Source organism: Xenopus laevis, chromosome 7L, assembly GCF_017654675.1.
Source record: "Xenopus laevis strain J_2021 chromosome 7L, Xenopus_laevis_v10.1, whole genome shotgun sequence".
NCBI classification, from domain to species: Eukaryota; Metazoa; Chordata; class Amphibia; order Anura; family Pipidae; genus Xenopus; species Xenopus laevis.
The window spans coordinates 36,429,609-36,439,207 of NC_054383.1; the positions used below are offsets into that span (position 1 = coordinate 36,429,609).

General features: G+C 43.4%; 1 long non-coding RNA gene across 1 annotated transcript; it reads left to right on the forward strand.

Annotated features, from left to right (window-relative positions):
- The first annotated feature begins 1,032 nt into the window (after positions 1-1,032).
- Positions 1,033-4,051, forward strand: LOC121395728. The gene is made up of 4 exons (XR_005962647.1): positions 1,033-1,091; positions 2,571-2,750; positions 3,592-3,653; positions 3,851-4,051. It is a non-coding gene; the product is annotated as an uncharacterized LOC121395728 (long non-coding RNA).
- Positions 4,052-9,599: the final 5,548 nt, after the last annotated feature.

Sequence of the window (9,599 nt, forward strand, 5' to 3'; positions counted from 1 at the left end):
TACCCACATTTTGGTTTCCACACAAACCTAAAAACAGCTTTTCTATAAATAAGTAGTAAGTGTTGCACATGTATAGCATTGCCATTCTATTAGTGACACAAACTCCTTGTTTGCCAGGACAACACTTGCTATTTTCTACTTTCTTAACAAAATCACCAGCCAGAGGTTTGTAGAATGTTATTCCCTCTAGAGTTCTAGTTACAACTAGATACATACAGTAAAGCCTCCATTTTACATTTTTTTTTATTTCCATATGTTATACAACTTTTTGTGGTCCCACCAATATTTAATGCATAATACATTTCTCTGACTTTACACCATTTTCTGGTCCATTTTTTTTACATATGGCAAGATAATATCCTTTCCTTTCCATTGGAAATCCGGTGATGGAGCTGGGGGGGAGGTGGTGACTGCATAGGGGGAATGTTTAGGCCCTTGCTGGGTCTGCTGCACCCTACTAAAGCATATTTGTTGGGTGCAGCTCTAGTCTCAGTTTCTATAGACAAGTGACAATAGGCTGTGGCAATAGGCTGCAAGCTTCAAGGGATACTATGCCTTTCTATGTCTTTTTAAGCCTCTGCCTGGTTGCTAGGGAGGTAGAACATTTAAAACAAGAAAACTATTCCAATTCAAACATAAAGAGCTGCATAAGAGTAAAGTGAAAAAAAATATTCCCAACAGAATACTACTGTCTGCTTCAGTGATCCCATAACTGTATCTCTCTAGCCACTGCTAAACTACAATTCCCAGCATTCAAAGCCAGAACCAGTAGCAGTGTTTTAGCTGATGGGCTAAGAGAGGAGATCTCAGCAGGACCTTCATTCATTGGGCATGGGAGAGTCCAGTCTGGGACCAATGAGTTCTGATGGTGGCCCTGGTTCTATGACTGCTGATGTTTGATGTCTATTTGTTGTATTTTCATAAATGCACATGTGTGTGACTGATGTGATTGGCTGCCAATTACTGGTATATCATGCCTTACTTGAGGATGACATCACTCCCAGCTCAGCACTGATTGGCTGAAAGCTGCCAGGGAAGGTGACTTAACGGCTCAGGCATAAGTGACCAGTATTTCATTTCTGGATTCAGAGGTAAGTGGAGCAGACTTTATGGGGGGGGGGGCATAGTCAATGATACAAGGGGATAGTTTGGGCAGTGTTTGGCCATGATTTATAGTAGTTCGGGGACTAGAGCTAGGCCCGGACTGTGGGTTCTGGCGAATGCCAAAGGAGGTTCTGTAATAGACAGACACTATTTATTGGACTGCTGGGGGGAGGGGCTGTGAGGGCCTCTGTGTGTCTCAAATGCCAGGGCCATTTTTAAATCCCAGTCCGGACTTTAGCTCCCAAAATTGCCCCACCATTGCCTGCTATTGTAATTGTCTGGGAAGGTGCTTGTCATGAAATTGTCCATTAGAGAGATCAGTTTGTCTTTCCAGTTCCATCTTTTCCAATTTCATTGGAAAAGGGGTGGGAAGATCATTTTTGATGATAAGCCATCAGGGGGTACAAAGGGGTACAACTACAAGGAAGGGGACAATCAATGACGGGGCCTTGAAAATGGTTCCTGGTGGTAGCCCTGCCCCTTCCCAAACTAAAAGTTGTGGGTGCCAAAGTACTGAAAAATCTGCCTGTGTGCCATTGCTAAGGGGAGTGAGACAACATGAGAACTTGCTGTCCCACTGACTCTAAACCTGTGCTTATCTAGCTGTGCCTTAACTGCAATTCCCAGCACCCCCTGTGGCTGACTTGTAGTTATAGAATATAGTGTGTTTGGTATTTCTTGTTTACTTGTTAGTAAAGTGTTAGACCATTTACTCTGCTGCTCTTTAGCTGTTAATGTCAACTGCCATTTTCCAACTGCCATTGGCCAACTGTCCCACTGATCACTCATCCTAGTGGCCTCAGCATTAGAGTAGTGAGGGGTATGATGGGTAAGGGAGGACCTGAGAAGAAAGACAAGTAGCACAAACCAGAACAATAGTTACATGCCTAGAATTAGGGTGCCTTGTGTTATGGGTGCAGGGGCACTGATCAGAGCTTGACTGGTTATGAAAAGCCCCAGTGGGCCCATTATTCACCTGGGCCTCTAATGGGAACCAGTGTCTTCTGCCCCATAACACCCTGCCAGTAACATACAGCTTTACAGTAATGGCACAGAGGGGGATTTGGGATGTTTTGTCCCCATGTGATTTCCAGTTCAGTGTATGGCCAACCAAATGCTCACTCCAAAATGTTCACTCCCATTCATTTCTAAATTCAATTTAATTGAGCCCTGGTGAAGCAATTGGCATAGAAATGGATGAGAGTGATTCCAAGTGTTCATTTAATTATTAGTTTGTGCATTGTGTCACCAGGACCCAACCTTGGTTGGCAGTGGTGTCTAGGGCCCTTGATTGCACCATTAAATTCTGTCTCTCCCAATCAGCTCCTTCATTCTATTAAAGTAGCTGCACAACCATATTCAGTAGCGCAGTATTGAGCTATTAAGGAGAATCCAGTATATACAGATATATATGGCAGAGAGGGTTCAGTTCACAATCTCTTCTCTCTCTTTCTTTCCCCATAAAGTGAAATACGAGCGATTCCTAGTGATTCTCAGCGATCCCTAGTGATTTTCAGCGATTCTCAGCGATTCTCAGGAGCAGAAGGAGATAAAGAAGAAACACAAAAGTCTTTTTAAAGACTATCAACTTTCGTTAGGAGCAGAAGAACAACTTGCCCAACCCATTGTGGGTTATTTGGAGGAAGGTAAGGGTCCTGCATTTTCCCATCCAGGGTCACCATCAGGGGGGGGACAGGGGGGACAAGTGTCCCAGGCATGAAGGGGGGCCCAGCAGTGCTGCACTTTTGAAAGAGCTGGGTCCCCTTGATAGCGCCCGAGCCGTGCAGCCATTTTTCAAGTCCCGAACAGCCGAAATGCGGAAGTGCCGAAAAGCCGAACAGCTAAAGGACCCAAAGTCACGAAAACAGCCGAAGCCGAAATCCCGAAGCGCCAAAAAGACCTGAAGTCACGAAAACAGCTGAAATTGAAGTCTTGAAGCAGCGAAAAGACCCAAAGTCACGAAAGGAGGCGAAGTTGAAGTCCTGAAGCCATGAGTTCAATTCTACTGAACACAAATTTGTGTTTTGTTTTTTTTAATCCCCTGGCCACCAATGTATTATTTTAATATTCTATAGGCCCCTTCCACCAATGTTTTTTTTTTTTAAATATGTTTTGGGGCCCCAAATTTTTTTAACTTCTAAGGGGGGCCCCTGCTACCAATCTTTTTTTTAAAAAATATTCTTTGGGGCCCCAATTTTTTTAACTTATAAGGGGGCACTGACCATCAATATTGTGGACCAAATAAAATAGGATGGTATTGTCTTAAAATGGGGACGTGGGGAGCTGGTGAGGAGGTCATTCTATATACATAATTAAGCATTTGTTTCTAATTGGAACCATAGTAAAACCATAGTTTCTGAATGAAAAGGGTTCTTATTAAATAAGGTGTAACTATGCTGCTGTTTTTACCTCTTTATTGTGTTTATTTGGGGGTCTTACATCTTTACGTTAACTCTAACCTTCCCAAATCTCTATTTTATATTACAGGAACATCAAAGATGGGCATTAGTGCAAGTAGCAGGATGTACTACCAGTTGCGCTATGAAAAGGTAAAGGTGCTCACAGCTAATTTCCTCATTTTATTTTCTGACTGCCGAGAAAGGTATCCAAGGGGTTTAAGGAGGGGTTAAACCAATGCTAAACATGGCAAATCTTCTGTGTAAATACAATGAAACAGAAATTTGACAGGGTTTAGCATAGTGTGTGCCCTGACCTCAATGTTTTCTTGCTTCTTACATTTTTCTAGCACTCACGGTGGATCTCGCCTGATCTGGGCATCTTTGAGATCAGGGATTTTGAGGATCCACTCTCTGGCCCTTATCTCGAGTGCATCAGGGACAAGATCACCTATGACATCAGGACTGCACTCTATGATCTGTGGATGGCCAAGGACTGTGTAAAGATTACAAAATGGTGGAAATTACATCTTAAGAACGAGTTTTGGCAGGACTACAGATACATCAAGGCCCACCTGAAACACCTCTACCAAGACCTAGAGAAGATCAACAAGGCCATACTGATTAAGAACAATGAGAGATATTCAGGTGCAGTATATTATCCATTCTTATCTTTCCCACACTTGGTCAATCATTTAATTTTGCTTAATCACCTGATTTGTGCTTAATATGCTCCTAAATATTACAGGTGTGGGATCCGTTATCCGGAAACCCATTATCCAAGAAGCTCCAAATTACGGAAAGTCCATCTCCCATAGACTTAATTTTATTCAACTAATCCAATTTTTTTAAAATGATTTCCTTTTTCTCTGTAATAATAAAAAAGTTTCATGTACTTGATTCAAACTAAGATATAGTTATTAGAAGCAAAACCATCCTATTGGGTTTATTTAATGTTTACATGATTTTCTAGTAGACTTGAGGTATAAAGATCCAAATTACAGAAAAATCTGTTATCCAGAAAACCCCAGGTCCCAAGCATTCTGGATAACAGGTCCCATACCCGTATAAGGATTTAACAGGGATATCACTTGCTAAGGTAAAAAAATACATAGTCTGAGTTATTGTTTGGTCTTACAGATGGTCCTCGGAACAACTTACAAATGGCACATTATACCAGTACCACCAGCAGTTACCTCGGTACCAAATACCGATGCACCACAGTCTAGGCACCGCATCCTCAGGAAACAGCAGTAAGTATGGGGCATCTCAATTCCACCAGTGATGCCCCCCTTTCATCCACTGCACTTTCACCAGCGGTGCTTTCAGCCGCTGTAGTTCCTCCAGTGGTTCCTCCCCTTTATCCAAAATATGGTGTTATATACAGGAACTCCTTTAAGCCACTTGGTCGACCCTGCATTCTTTTTCATTCCATCCCTCAGACTGCAAATGCTGGGGTCTGCAGGCTGCCCGTGGTCCAATGGAATGGAAAGCAATGCAGCATTCATCGTGCGGCTTAAATGTGCCCATGTTTATGCTGCCATATTGCCTTCTCTTTCTCATCCTTTCACCGCAGTCCCTTACCGTACCATATCCCCCCTCTGCTTCCCTTGATTCAATGTGACGCGTTAATCGTGGGAGCAAATCCGATCGCCTTTAAGGGGTCAGGAAGGAATTTTTCCCTCTAGTGAAGGAAATTCACTTTTCAGAGGTTTTTTGCCTTCCTTGCGATCAAAAAGCGCAGTTTATATAATTATTAATAAAGCTGTGGATTACACAGATTAACCACAAAGTCATTGTGTGTATCTTTATTGTGGGTATTGGGCTAGGGATTTGGCAGGGATAACAGGGAGGGAGAGAAGTTGGAATAAGGCTCTTATAGAGCAGGAAATGGTCGCATTGGTTATGTTTCTCCTTGGTTCCTAACAATGAAACTGAAACAACATATAAGTGCTGTGTCAGTCCTACTATCCTCCATAGGACTTATAGGAACCTATGTAATACTGAGAGCCAATAAACATCCTTCCAAAATCTCACCCTAACTGGTCTTCCCTTTGGGCCTTTGGAAAAGGGCCGGCCCCATAGTTTAGAAGGGCCCTGATGGTCTGTGTTGGTTTAAGGAAGCCATGAAAATTGAATGTTTAAAGAGAAAACCAGTTACATGCAGATTTGCAACCAAATTCTGTTTTAGAATCATCATCTCATCCTTTTTTTGACCTTAGTTGTCTAAAATTCCCTGGAATTAGGAAGGAATCTACTAATTTAGACTCTTCAGTAGATGATAACAAAGGCAAGTTATACTGGGCTGCAGCTGGATTAGGTGGGATATTTATATAGACTTGACACTGCCCAGCCTTTATCACACCCATTTATTAGTGTAAGAAGGTATAATCTATAGAGATTTTATGAAACAGATGTTGAGAATCAGACTCCTGGAATGAACACAGGGTTGAACATAGCTAGCTGTACTGTATGGAGGAAGGTTATACAAGCTAAAAGTGCATTACACAATTCCCTCTGTAAAAAGCTGATAAAGCAACAGGGTAATACTGAGACTGTGGGTGGTTAAATGACAGCAAGACCAGCAGTTTAGACATACAGTATGAATGAGGGTATTATAGATAAAGGGAACTCTCAGGCAATTGGTTGGCGGAAGTGATGTCATGAGCACAGTGTAGGGGGCGTGTTTAGGTCAGGTGCCTAGGGTGGCATCGGATTAAATACAACCCTAGGAGAGAAACAAATTATCTGAAATTAAATGTTAGTACCTTAAAATATTCAATAACATGAAATCTTTACGAGTAGTAAAGGGAACCAACAGCACTGCTTGTGGTATTTATTTGAGAACATGGAATAGTACATAAGCTCTGATCTCTGTTTGCAAGTGATATCCATTGTTTCAAGTTAAGCCTATTGTGTGTATGTCAGAGCACTGGAATGAGATACCTGTACTTGGATTCTTTCTGGCACATCTAGATAAGTACACCAAAAGGGATTCTATACACTTACATGTTACAGCAGAGTTCTGGTAAGCCCAGAGGAATGCCCAAGATGAAGTTTAATGGTATTTCTCTTCACCAAAATGCACCATTTCAGGGGCTCCTAACTACTCAAAAGTGCTGCACATTATACTTCATGTTTTCAACTCAACACGATACCTTTTAAAAAAATATATATATATACAAATTTTTGAGATACTATCTATCTAGGCGGTTTTTATTGTGCAGCATACTGGTATGTCTATTGAATGAAGCAACATTGCAGTTGGGACAAAGTGTATAATTTATGTTATATAAATACTTGAAGTCATATGGTGTCTGAGCAGCACATAACATTTTCACAGACAACACAAAGACAAAGGAGGTATGATAATAAAAATGTTTTCACCAGGTGTAATTACCTAGTGTCAGTGTCGACTGGCCCACTGGGATACCAGGAGAACTCCAGGTGGGCCCAGGTGTCAGTGGGCCCTCATGCTGCTAAACATTTGGCCTATTTCATGGTCATTCTTTATTTCTATGAGAACAAAATAATAGATGATAGTATTATATTATGCAAAGAAAAGAGACTAGGAGAATAGCAGTTGAGCGAGGAGAGGAAGAATAATAGTACTGAGAGTGGGCCCTGGTCTAACGTTTTTGGGTGGGCCCCTGGATCTCAGTCTGACACTGATCATTGTGTGACGGGGTAAGTGCCTTCTCCCTTGGCTGTGCTGTGCCAGGGCTGTGCCATTACAGATGCACATGGGCAAGATAGGCATGAAGTACAAGTCCAGGGGGGCCGGTGCCTCCCCATGCCCCTATATGTGGACGCCCATGCATGATACATCTATTGCAAGCAAAAAATATGCTGGAATGTTTGTGTAACATTTTTATAACTAGAGTCTGAGTATTTTTAAAAAAAAATAAAAATGAAATCCATGCTATACATATATCAGAAACATAATTTATTTTAGGAACATAAATAGATATGGGAAGTTCTGTGTCCCCATGCCTTGTGCGGTAAGTCCTGGGGCCCTTTACCTGTGCCAGCAGCCTTCATACTGACCCCCGTACCTGTGCCAGCCACCATCATACTTGCGCCCCTGTACCTGTGCCAGCCACCACCATCATACTGCCCTCTGTACCTATGCCAGTAGCCATCATACAGCCCCCCCTTTACCTTGCCAGCCATACTCATACTGCCCCCCTATACCTGTGCCAACAGCCATGATACTGTCCCCCTGTACCTATGCCAGCAGCCATGATATTGCCCCCTATACCTATGCCAGTAGCCATAATACTGCCCCCCTGTACCTATGCCAGCAGCCATCATACTGCCCCCCTGTACCTATGCCAGTAGCCATCATACTGCCCCCTGTACCTGTGCCAGTAGCCATCATACTGCCCCCCTGTACCTATGCCAGCAGCCATCATACTGACCCCTGTAGCTATGCCAGTAGCCATCATACTGCACCCCTGTACCTGTGCCAGCAGCCATCATACTGCCCCCCTGTACCTATGCAAGTAACCATCACACTGCCCCCTGTACCTGTGCCAGTAGCCATCATACTGCCCCCCCCCCTGTACCTGTGTCAGCAATCCCAGCCACCATCATACTGCCCCCCTGTACCTATGCCAGCAGCCATCATACTGACCCCCTGTACCTATGCCAGTAGCCATAATACTGCCCCCAGTACCTGTGCCAGCAGCCATCATACTGCCCCCTGTACCTATGCCAGTAGCCATCATACTGCCCCCCTGTACCTGTGTCTGCAGCCATCATACTGCCCCCCCTGTACCTATGTCAGCAAGCCCAGCCACCATAATACTGCCCCCCTGTACCTGTGCCAGCAGCCATCATACTGCCCCCCTGTACCTGTGTCTGCAGCCATCATACTGCCCCCCTGTACCTGTGTCTGCAGCCATCATACTGACTCCCCCTCTACCTGTACGTGGAAGGATCACCGGCACACAGGAGTTTAGTTAAGCAGGGCAAGCCCTTGCAATTTTATTAATGCAGTGCAACGTTTCGGGACACGCCCCTTTGTCAAGCTTCCCCCTCTACCTGTGTCAGCAAGCCCAGCCATCATACTTCCCCCCTGTACTTGTGTCAGCAGCCATCATACTGCCCCACTGCACCTGGGTAGATGAGGGCCAAAAGTCAAAGGAGGTTGTTGTATATGGCATGTAGATGCCCCAAAATTAAAGGTGAACGCCAGCTTCCAAACCAAAATTTGATAAACAGGCTCACATAATACAGAAACCACTAATATACCTATCACCGTTATCGGTTTCTTCAAAAAGTATGAATAAAAGCTGAAATCCAGCTTTTTAACAGATCTTTTCTTTCTGCATCATTTGAAATCCTGGCAGCGAAGGAGGGACTAAGACACTGATGTTACAAATTGTAACAAGTTCTCCACAGCTTACAGACAGCATGCAAGAACTACATAACCCACAATGCATTGCACTATGATGTTCCGTTCCTTATTGAAATCACGTGTGCAGGGAATTGTGGGGTTTGGAGGATGCAGGCTGAGGACAGATGGCTGTTGATACAAAGTAACATTAGTCAGACAGCTCAGCAAAGTAGTCAGACAGATCAGCAGGAGAGCAAGGGGCTAGGCTTAGGGAACTGTTCCAAACCATTAAAAATTATGAAAAGTCTGCATATTTTTTATTGATGTATATTGCAAAGTTGCATGAAATTGTGTTTATTTTCTAAAAGCTTAAGTTATGTTTTTGTGGAGTTCCCCTTTAACACGTGCTAAGGACAAACGTGGAATTCAAAATGGGCCCTGACATTTCAAGTACACATAGACCTAAACAGCCCCACCAGCCTAACAAATAGTGAGTGTATATGGAATCTTATAGCTAGGGTTGCCACCTTTTCTAAAAAAAATACCGGCCTTCCTATATATTTATCTTTTTTCCTTATTAATACCGTTGGGATCAACCATAATTTTTACCGACCAGGTGTCAACCCTACTTACAGCAGCCCCTCTGTCTTTTGGCAAAATACACAGATTGCCAGTCCAGGCCTGTGTAAGGGGTGTGACCACACCAGAGTCCCCACCGCCTCTGGACCCACCAAAAAATAAATGAAGTGGCTTTCTTC